The 11,679-nt window shown below is 36.0% G+C and overlaps 1 protein-coding gene across 2 annotated transcripts in view; it reads right to left on the bottom strand.

Moving 5' to 3' along the window:
* KCNH7 (potassium voltage-gated channel subfamily H member 7) overlaps positions 1-11,679 on the bottom strand; it is a 465,696-nt gene that overhangs the window by 147,119 nt on the left and 306,898 nt on the right. The window lies entirely within an intron of this gene.

Genomic DNA, 11,679 nt, shown 5'->3' with positions numbered 1-11,679 from the left:
ACAAACATTTCTCCATTTTGAGTATACTCTCCCAGTGGATGCTTTTTTTCTACATGCACATATTCAATTCTGTCTTCAGTCCAATGACTCCTAAATATTTATCTCCAGCCTAGACCTCTCCTCTGTGTTCCAAACCTGTATATCTAATAGATTCATCAACATCTCCACTTGAAAGACACCTTAAAATCTTATAACAAGTCCGGTTTCATAATCTGACCCTCCAAGCCCAGGTTTTTTTTTTTTTTTTTTTTTTTTTTTTTAGTGAATGGCATCACAATCCATCCAGTCATATAAGCCTGAGACTTGAGGACCATTCTAGATACTATTCTCTCTCTTCCACTCATCCCCAATAGTCCATTAATATCAATCCCTTAATTGTATTCATTTCACCTCCTGAATATCTGTTTTCATTTGTCTCATCTTCACTGCTCCTACATATTTCCTAGCTACTATACTGGTTCACATAATTTCTTGCAAGAAAATGCTATCACTTTTCACATTTGTACCATTATTGGCCATCCTTAAAAATAATAATTTTTATCTTTAAAAAAATTCAGAGGATGGCACAGTGGCTTGTGCCTGTAATGCCAGCACTTTGTGAAGAAAAGGCATAATGATCTCTTGAGGTCGGGCATTTGAGATGAATCTGGGCAACATAGCAAGAACCCCCGTCTCTACAGAAAAAAAAAAACAAAAAACTAGGTATGGTGGCATATGCCTGTAGTCCGAGCGGGAGGCTGCAGTGGGAGGATAGATTGAGCCTATGAGTTTGAGGCTACAGTGAGCTATGATTGAGCCACTGCACCCCAGCCTAAGTGACAGAGAGAGACCCTATCTCTAAAGAAAGAAAAATTAATATATGATCTTGTAAACTATTGCACAATTCCACCCTTCCCCTGTCCTCCCCTGCTACCAATAACTTTCTCTTTGGGGATGGAAGACAAAACTCTCTCCATCCTGCAGCTTCATCTCTGTTCTTTGCTCTCTAGAACCCAGTCATATGGAATTTTAATTCCCCTGGAGGTCTGTGCTTCTTTCAGATTCATGGCTTCTTTCTGTTTATCCTTTTTACTTCACCTACTGAGCTTATCCTTTAGATTTTAGCACCAAATCGATTTCATGGGGAAGCTTTTCCTTCTTTCTGAACAGGTTACCACCCCTTTCATAGCTTTCACCACAGTTAATAACTATGCACTTGTTGATTTTCTGTTTAACGTTTTTTCCATGACTGGACTATAGGCCTCAGAAGGGCAGGGCCCCAGGCTGTTTTGCTTACTTACCATTGAGTCCAAGCTCTGACTGAATGACTTGGCATGGTAAATGAATTTTCACAAACAGATTCTAAACTGAACTCAGACTGTGCTCAATTTTGACTGCAGGAAAACTAGAATATTTAATTGCTCTGGCCATAATAATTAGAGAATCTTAACCTCCTGGAATTGTACTCACTGATATTTAACAAAAAATATTGATTGAGTAGAACTCAATAGTTCATGGAAAATGGTGAACTCTATACCATGTCCTCTCTATTTGATTTAACTCATTGATAAAGTTTATGTAAAATATCTGTTAAAGAAAATTTGAGAATTTAAGGCCAATTTATTATTATAAGCTTTCATTTGTGGTCTAGCAGTTAATAGTGATACAAATCATTGCAAAAGAATTAAACATTTTTATTATTAATTATTATGGATATATAATTGTACATATTTATGAAGTGCATGTGATTTTTGATGCAAGAATACATTGTGTAATGATCAAATCAGTGTAATTGGGATATGCATCATCTCAAGCATTTATCATTTTTTTGTGTCAGGAACATTCCCATTCTACTCTTTTAGTTATTTTGAAATACTCGATAAATTATTGTTAACTATTGTTGCTCTAAAGTGCTACCAAACACCAGACCTAATTCCTTCTATCTAACTGTATTTTGGTGTCCATTACCCATCCCCACTTTGTCCCCCACCCCCTACCCTACTACCGTTCCTATCCTCTGGTAACCATCATTCTACTACTTCTCTCTGTGGTAAAAGACATGACAATGTACAGACAAACCACAAGTACATTCAACGTTAAACTCTAGATTAATAAGACAAAGATAAGAGTAACCAATCCGCGCAAATAAGATTAAGTAACAGTGCATCGTGACAACTGTTTTGCAAGCATTCTTACATATCTCTACTAATAACTTTTGTATGCTCAAGTAAATTGCCAAGCTGAAAATCAGTGAACTGCATTGAAGTCATTTGATTAGTCTTTAATGCACATGAAATTGAGTTTTAAAGCAGTTTACAAATCAATTCTGCAAGCTTATTACGATGCATTGAAAGTCAATGACTACTTTTATTAATTTTTCATCATTTACTTTACACTACTCCTTTAAAAACAATTCACTGGCTTTCTTAAATTAATTACTACATAGGCATTTAGTTTATTCCTATAGTTTAGTCATATCCAGTGTGGTACAGATGGTCTTTTCTGCATCACTAGGTTAATAGGACCATGTTATATTGCATTACAGATTTAGTTGTCTAACTGTAGTTCATCCGGAAAGAATGCACATTGAGAATTTTGCTCAATGCTAGCTAGCACTTTCAGGCATGAAATATAAAACATAGATGAGTGTGTAATCCTGTTATGGATCTTAACACTGAAAATCATCCTTGTAAGTTAAGTCTTCAGATTTTATTATATTTGATTTCTAACTTGAATAATTAAAATAGATACTATTCAACCTATTTACTATAATGCTCAATAAATGTGAAATAAGAGAAACAGAATAAAGTTTTGCACATACTTTTACACATTTCCAGAAAGAATCACAAGTACTGGTAAACTACTTACATGATTATAATTTTGTTTAAACACATCCTTTTCATCTAAGAAGGCATATAGTTGTTAATATACATGAATATAATTATAGTAGTTATAATTAACTACTACTATAATGTCTTTCTCAGGACATGTCATTTTTATGAAGATGCCGAATATAAATTTAGAGGCTGCATCTTCATCAATCCTGGCATATGTGACTAACAACTTTTTAGTTCTTAACCAAGAAAACATAGATATTCCCATCATCTTTCTCTGTGAAAAGTCTATAATTATCACTTTAATCTATACATGCAAAAATGTTAAATATTTTGCCAAATTCATACAGAAAATTCATGTCAGGTTAGCATAAAACAGCAGTTTCCTTGACTAGTTTTAGTTTTACCCAAGGTTTGGTGTTTTCTTGGGTCATAAATATCTACATGAGAATCTAATGAAAATCCTGATTTCTCTTTGAAATAAATGTAGACAAATGCATACACACAATTTTGCTTATGATTTCAGAAGTTGAATAACTAACTCACCCTTCTCCAACCAAAGCCCTTCAACATTGGCCTCCCTTAAGATCCCCTAAGATTAGTTGACTCTTGATATTCCTTTTAGTTTTAAATTTATTTGCTTACATATTTGTGCTAGTCACATTTCTCATAAAATTATAATGATAACAACTACATTTATAAGCTATTTCCCATGGTAATGGGGCTTTAGAAATTGGCTTTACTAAAGTTTTCCAGTTTGAGAAGACCTCATCAATCTGCTGCTACTATGTTCTCTCTCTTTCTTTCTCTCTCTCTCTCTCTCCCCACTTCTTTCCTGTGTGAATTGATTCTCATCTATTACAGCTTGGAACAAAACTATTACACTCACTTTTGACTTCAACCTATTCTTCTAACTTAAGACTACATATACGGATATTAGAAATAATCATTTTCTTGTGGAAAAACAAAAATCTCTGCAAAATTATCCATCTATTTTCAATCATTGATTTTTCTCACAATACAACTGCAAATTTCCAATCATTTCCTTCACTCAATTTTTCATCATTTCTATAAATTCTTAGAACCTTGATTATGTCATATTTTTACTGCAAAAACCCAATTAAATATAATTAGAAGCAGTTTATTCCTGCTTAGTTCTGCTAGGTTGATTTATGGACTGAAAAGTAGAGAGAAACTTAAGTTCAAGTAGCCAAGCAAATTAGAGACCATGGTGAAATAGGAGAGGATCTGTATGGGGAGTAAAGTGAGGTTTGTTGTAAAGGCCATAAGCGGAGATCTGTCCCCTCACAAACGGTTGGGGTGGTGGGAGGGTATCTTAGATTGGATTCCTGAAAGTAGATTGTGAAAAGGCTTATTGTGGGAGTACTCTCATGGGTTATGTCTATTAAAAAGGCAGGATTAAAAGGAGAAAGTTAAACTGATTTTCAAATGGAGCTGAAGCATTGGCCAGTCCTTCTGGAGCTCAAATGCAGGGATAGCCCCTTCAGAGTTCTGCCAAATTGAAGCCAGGGTACCTGGCCTTTGCATCCATATCTACCAGTCACTGGTTATAGCCACACCACCGGAAAGGCCATAATACTGGGTAAGGTAGTTTCCTGCCTTAAACCACAATTTCCAGGGAGGGGCAGCAGTGTACCCAGAACAGCTGATATTTCCAGCAGCTGGGCTGTCTCAGCCCTAAGGAAGATGTCTGGGCTTAGGGCCACAGTGTCCAGTACAGAAAGAGAAATATAGCCATCTTTAGGCCTGAAAAAATTATGATCTGAATTAAGCCTACAATCAGCAATTATCACACAAAATAAGGATGTGTGAATTGGTATCTGTGTATCCTTCTAATGTCAGAGTACTTACAAGCCTGATGTTAAATCTGAAGCCTTAAAATCAGTGTGAGAATTTTCTCCAACCACATAACCCTGGATTTGCAGAGAAACACGACTTTAACTCCTGAATCAGAGAGAGAAGAAAAATTTGGTGGGATAAACAGAGATAATGACTAACATAGCTGCCTTTTCTTTTTAGGAAGAAAATTTTCATAGAGGGATCCTGCAAGGACATGAGTCTCTCCTACTCCTACTCCTACACATGTAGGAAGGTATATGACGTTGCCTATGAGCTGGTGGAACAACTCAGAATATTGTCAAATAATGATGTAGATAGCAGCTAGACCGGGAAAGATTATCATTCAATGTGAACTCAGTTTTAGCCAAGTGGCTACTCTGATTAGTGGGTGACAAATGGGCCACTGTAGCCAGCATAGGCCTGGTGTCAGTGATAACAAAAGATCACCAGGGAGTCTACTAACCTAGTAAGCTTGAAGCTAGATATGAGGTTCTTTAAAGGAGCAGATCCGATCGGTAATGCCATGAAAGACTAAGAATCCTGTGACATTTCCTAGGGTATTAGATACCAAAGAAAAAGCAAGATCTTATAGTGAGCAGTGAGGATAGGACCAAATTGGAATCTGTAAGTTATGAGTTAAAGGCAGTAAGTGGAGGTTGGAGGAAGTCAGTGCTGTAGCAAGGCATGAGAACAATTACAGGAGCTGCAGCAGCAAAACAGCACTCCCGTAAATATGTTCACAAATGTTGATGATATCTGAGGGACACTGCTTGTGATCTGGCTGGGTCATCACAAGAGCAAAGAAGCAAGAAACATGAATTCGGATAAGGGAGATAGGGCAGAAGACAGGACAAGATGGTGGACTGCTTTCAGCCTCTTAGGGTCAAAATATCTCAGTGAGAGGGGATTGGGAATGAAAGCAAACACAGCAGCATAATATACACCTAATTAATTTTCTATGTGCTTAAAATAACAGCTTAATAAATCAATGTATGCAATACTCATACTTTCTTTTTGATAGATTTCTTCCTTTTGTAAATGTCAAATTAAAAAGTCCATTCAAGTCCTGTGAAAGTGATAACATCTTAACCAAAATTGAGCATGGATGATCATGTAGTCATCACATAAACAGATACTCTCTTGATGGACTATTCCAAACACAAATGGTACAGACACCAGTTACCCAAACGCTGTATGTATGTATGACTAGGGACTGTCCCTGATTGGGTGTTGCTAGGTAACACAATCTTCCAAATGATACTCACATGGGGGCTCTTTGGTGTGGATATACCAATTTGGGCATTCATTAACATCCATTGTTAATGAATAAATAATGTATTTTATTCTATCGGGGGAAATTCAGCCAGATATTGGGCGAAATTCACTCCCGATATTTCACGTAGGTTCTCTTCTATTTTCCCTAAGTGTCGGCTGGTCTGAGAAATAAAGGGACAGAGTACAAAAGAGAGAAATTTTAAAGCTGGGTGTCCAGGGGAGACATCACATGTTGGCAGGTTCCATAATGCCCCCTGAGCCATAAAACCATCAAGTTTTTATTAATGATTTTCAAAAGGGCAGGGAGTGTACGAATAGGGTGTGGGTCACAGAGATCACATGCTTCACAAGGTAATAAGATATCACAAGGCAAATGGAGGCAGGGTGAGATCACAGGACCACAGGACTGAGGTGAAATTAAAATTGCTAATGAAGTTTCCAGCACTATTGTCATTGATAACATCTTATCAGGAGACAGGGTTTGAGAGCAGACAACCGGTCTGACCAAAATTTATTAGGTGGGAATTTCCTCGTCCTAATAAGCCTGGGAGCGCTACTGGAGACTGGGGCTTATTTCATCCCTACAGCTTTGACCATAAAAAATGGCCACCCCCCGAAGCGGCCATTTCAGAGGCCTACCCTCAGGGACTCATTCTGTTTCTCAGGGATGTTCCTTGCTGAGAAAAAGAATTCAGCGATATTTCTCCCATTTGCTTTTGAAAGAAGAGAAATATGGCTCTGCTTCGCCTGGCTCACCAGCGGTCAGAGTTTAAGGTTATCTCTCTTGTTCCCTGAACATTGCTGTTATCCTGTTCTTTTTTCAAGCTGCCCAGATTTCATATTGTTCAAACACACATGCTCTACAAACAATTTTTGCAGTTAACACAATCATCACAGGGTCCTGAGGCGACATACATCCTCCTCAGCTTACGAAGATGATGGGATTAAGAGATTAAAGTAAAGACGGGCATAGGAAATCACAAGGGTATTGATTGGGGAAGTGATAAATGTCCATGAAGTCTTCACAATTTATGTTCAGAGATTGCAGTAAAGACAGGCGTAAGAAATTATAAAAGTATTAATTTGGGCAACTAATAAATGTCCATGAAATCTTCACAATCTATATTCTTCTGCCACGGCTTCAGCGGGTCCCTGGTCCCTCCGTTCCGGGTCCCTGACTTCCTGCAACATTTTCACCTACTAGCAATTTTCTTGATCTTAGAAATAGATACTTTGTTCAAATCCTGGGGGGGTGGGGGAGGCACACGACATAAAATTTATTGCAACTATGACTAAACTTTCCTCAGATTTCTTTTTTGCAACCATGCCATGTTTCCTTTTTCTATATCAAATTTAATCTTTAAAAAGAGGAAACTTCCAAATACATGAGAATAGTAAACATTAGTTACAGTGTAAAACCTTTAACTAAATTAATCTGAATAAGAGATTGTTTCTATAGTAATGCTTACTGAATGGGAAACTATATTACTATTGCAGCTCTTCATCTTCCAAATAAAGAATGACTTTCAGCTCCAGTGGAGAACAGTAAAAACACTGTAAAAGCCCTTTTATAAACAAGCTCTGTGGAAAATTTCTTTGTTCCTTAGCTTCAGGTCTAAAAACTGAGATACAAATTTGAGGGAGTAATGTAGCTATTGAGGCAAATGCATATTTTATGTGTCAATTCTCTACAGTATTGAGTCCAAAGAATATGACTAAAATTTTAGTGGTTTAAATTAGCTAGATAATTGCCTAAATTATCAACTATATTTTGTGTGGTTAGGCTTAGCTTCAGTTGAAGCATTTAGAATAATTCAAAATTTTAGTAAGCGTAAAAGTAAAATTCTCTTTGATTTGGAAAGTGTAATTTTAATCTTTTCAAAGATAATGGATATCTTTTATAGTACCTTAATAAGATTAAATGAAAAGTACACTTTAAAGTACACTATAAGATACTTCAGAAATTTTAGTTTTTTTTTTACATTTATTTTCACTTAAAATTTATTTTTATAGTTCTCTCTAAACATTCATTAACCTAGACCATGGTTTTCAAACTTTCTTGGGCATCAGAACGACCTCAAGTATTTGTTAAAACACAGCTTGGTGAATTTCTGTGTTTCTGAGTCAGTTGTTCTGGTGTAGGGCCCAAGAACTTGCACTTCAAACATATTGCAAGGTGACATTGATGGTCTCACACTTGAAGAACCACTGGCAGGCAATCTGAGTAATGCCCATTCAGTAGGAAAAAAGTAGCTTAATTATTAAAGAAAAAAATAACTTTTTATGTCTTCTACAAATATGTATTAGATACTTACTATTTGCAAAATATTAGGTCTATATGGAAGAAAATAAAATGTCCGTGCCATGAAGTAGAGCTGAAGGGTTATGGGCCACTTCGAATAAGATAAAGACGTTCTCCAGTTTTCCAGTCTTCACTTCTCTCTATATTTTTACTCCTGGCCTTCTTCATTCATATTACTTGTTTACTAAGCAAACAGATGTGACCAACGTGGTAGTAGAGACAGGTATGAGGTATTATGATGTCACAGGGGCAGGAATACGTGGACCCATGTGGGTGAGTTAAGAATGCTCCACAGATGAAGAGTCCTTTGGAATAGGTATGCTAGAAGAAGGAAAGCATTTTAGTAGAGGGGACAACCACATGATACAAATCAGGTGGCATAAAGTGAATGGTAGTTTCAAGGAACCCCCATTAAAATATGGGATGTGATGGGAAATTAGGCTGAAGAAGTATCAGAAGCTATATCATGATAGGTAGATTGTATTATGCATGCATAGGGCTTTGGAGTCATATTCCAGGCAAGAGAGGACCATTGTAAAAGATACAGACAGTGGAGAATTATGATGTGATATACAGCAATATAACATGTAATCCTGAAGAAAAGAAGCTTAAAGCAGGAATACTAATTATGAGACTGTTGTATCAGTCCAAGAAAGATGTGTTGAGGGTCTGAATAGGACAATTATAGTGGGCTATATGAGAGAGATAGTTAAGAGATGTGTTTCATAGACTTGGCTAGCCTTTGGTTGGGAGAATAAGAGGATTACTGAGAAGAAGTTTAGTATCATGCCCAGGTTTCTGGCTTGGGAGCTTTGGATAATGACTCTATTCATAATGTATGAAAAGGAAGAGTTTTTGGTGGGATGAAATGGATGGTAGTTGAAGATGGAAAGACAGTTCTTAGCTTGAAATGCTAAATCACCCAGAAATACTAAAATCTTCAAAGGAGATATCTAGTGGGATATATGAGGTTGTAAGTAAGTCTAAAGAAAGTTATGAGCTGGAGATACTGATTTGTGAGAGGGTCTTTACCCTGTAAAGTAAAGGATGAGTTTGCCTAAGCAGGGTATATAGAGATGACTAAGAAGGAAGGAATATTAAAAGCAGCTCCTAGGGGAGAAACAAACAGCTTTTAAGAGTAGAGTAAGAGGAACAAGCAAATGGTACCGAAATAGCTGTTGCAGAGGTGGAAAGACTCAAGGGAATGCGGTGACATGGAATGTAAAAGAAGAGAATCCAATTTAAGTACCAATTTTTGTTTAATTTAGGTTCCACCAAACCCTTCAAGAAATGTTCAGAAAATTCAAAAGTGTGCACGTATCCGTGTGTGAATCAGAGTATGATACTAGATTCATGCTATAGAAGACATACGAAATTCAAATATAGTTTTCAATAATTTAAAATAAAAAAATAATTTATTTAAAACAGTAAAAGTGAAAACCTCTTATATTCGATGACAGTAAACTCGGGCATTAATCACGTAAACAAGAATGCATAATTTGTTTCTCCTCCGTTTTTCACACGTATTCTACATCATCAAGTATTACAGCTGAAAAGAAGAGAACACACTTTTCCATTACTATTGGCTCCTTTAAATGTGGCCCCTTATGCTTGGTAGGGAATGCACAATTTTCTCTTTCACTCTGTATTATTTCCATTTTTTAGATTGCAAACCTTTTACAGAAGACTTCAGTGAGAAATTGTTCAATTTCATTTTTTATTTTGTATTTATATCTATTATGTAGCAATTAATTGGCTCAATTATTCAGTACTTCTCACAATTTGATAGTAAGATTTATCAAAATAACACTTTCTTCTGTATTTGCTTCATTTCATGGGACATAAGTCATCTAACTGTGGCTAGTTCCATGTCTTCTACAGAGAATAAGTTTATGAAAAACTAGGTCTTCTGAGAGAAAGCTGCTCACTTTTCTTGTGTAGAGTTCCTGGCTCTGAAACTAGGTATTTGTACTGAGAAATGATCCACCATTTAATTCAATATAAAAGAAGTCTCTAAGTTTTCAGAATGTATGGAGCCCAATGTATCATGATGCCTTTTTATAATCCATATTTTCTACTGTGTATTTCCCTCCTTTTCTTTTACTTAATCTTCATAATTTAATACCTCCCTTCGTATGAAGCTATGCTTCTTGTGTAGTCATGTCAGATCTTTTCCTTTATTTTGTCTCTATTTCAATAGAGGTATTTAAATTTTCAGAAAGTAACATCTTCCCAAACACACAGCAACCCTTTTCTTATTACTCTCACTGAAATCCTACCACTCTGAGACACGCTAGTGTGCACACACACACACACACACACAATTACAAACACTTTAGTAAGAGAGTAAGCATTGGTTAAAGGGAAATGCCAGTTTAAAATTCGCCTTTGTGAATACCATTGTATACTTCTTTGTAACCATATTTTTATTTCAGATCATTTCAAGTGATACAAAAGCTGGTAGTTACAATGTAGGTTTTGAAGTAATAATATTACAGTTTTGAAGGTTAAGATGTGTCTGCTAAAAGAGGTGCATCAGAATTTTCTATTCTTTATTTTTTTTTAAGTGGCTATCACTGGAACAACAAGGTTTGGAATAGCCAGTATCATTATTTTACACTGGCAGTAACATTATACTTCAAAGAAAAAAATCAGCAGGGGTTTGCCAAAGATGAGAAAAAATATGAAGTAGAAATTGGGTAGTATCAGAAGGTATCAAGCATAATTTGTCTCTCTTTAACTTTTCTGCTTGATTTAACAATCCACTCTTCAAAAACTGACACCAAGTAAAAGGAAATCTAGGTCATATAATGACAGATGGGTGTAATCAAAACTGATATACAGGTGGTAAATAATGGGCCTTTGTAATGCTCTGGAAATAATTTTATCTGCATATCTGTGCTCTCTCCAGTGATTCCCTGTATGAGTGACAGCTAAAGCATAGGGAAACCACTTATGTTCATAAAATAAGAAGCAGAATCTCTACAGCATTTGTTATAACTTGTACATAAGACTTTATTTTAATCACAATATAAAGTTGCATAAATTGTGTATTATATCCTGGAGGCTACTGTAAAGACTATCTTCCGTTTAGGAAACCAAGGTTTCAATTCTCCATTTACATTTCAGTTTTAAATGGACACATTATCTTTTTTAAAAGTCCCCTTCTCTGCCATGCTGCTGATATACCCTCCCTTTTTCACTTCCATCCAATTTGATGGACCATGAAAGACAACTATTCCATGGGAAAATATAAGAATTTGAGAAGACAGTGAAGAAACTAAACTAGGTATCCACCATCCAAACAAATTACCTTATTGGTATTCGTGACAAATAGAGGTTGACATTAGAAGTGTACTCCCAGGAATCATTCATTAATGATTGCATTTGTTAGTGGAAAGTATAAGAAAATCAAAACGGTCATCAACT

The sequence above is a fragment of the Nomascus leucogenys genome, chromosome 17 (genome assembly GCF_006542625.1).
Source record: "Nomascus leucogenys isolate Asia chromosome 17, Asia_NLE_v1, whole genome shotgun sequence".
NCBI lineage: Eukaryota > Metazoa > Chordata > Mammalia > Primates > Hylobatidae > Nomascus > Nomascus leucogenys.
The sequence above is the reverse complement of the archived record's forward strand: the minus strand, read 5'-3'. Positions and strand labels throughout refer to the sequence as shown.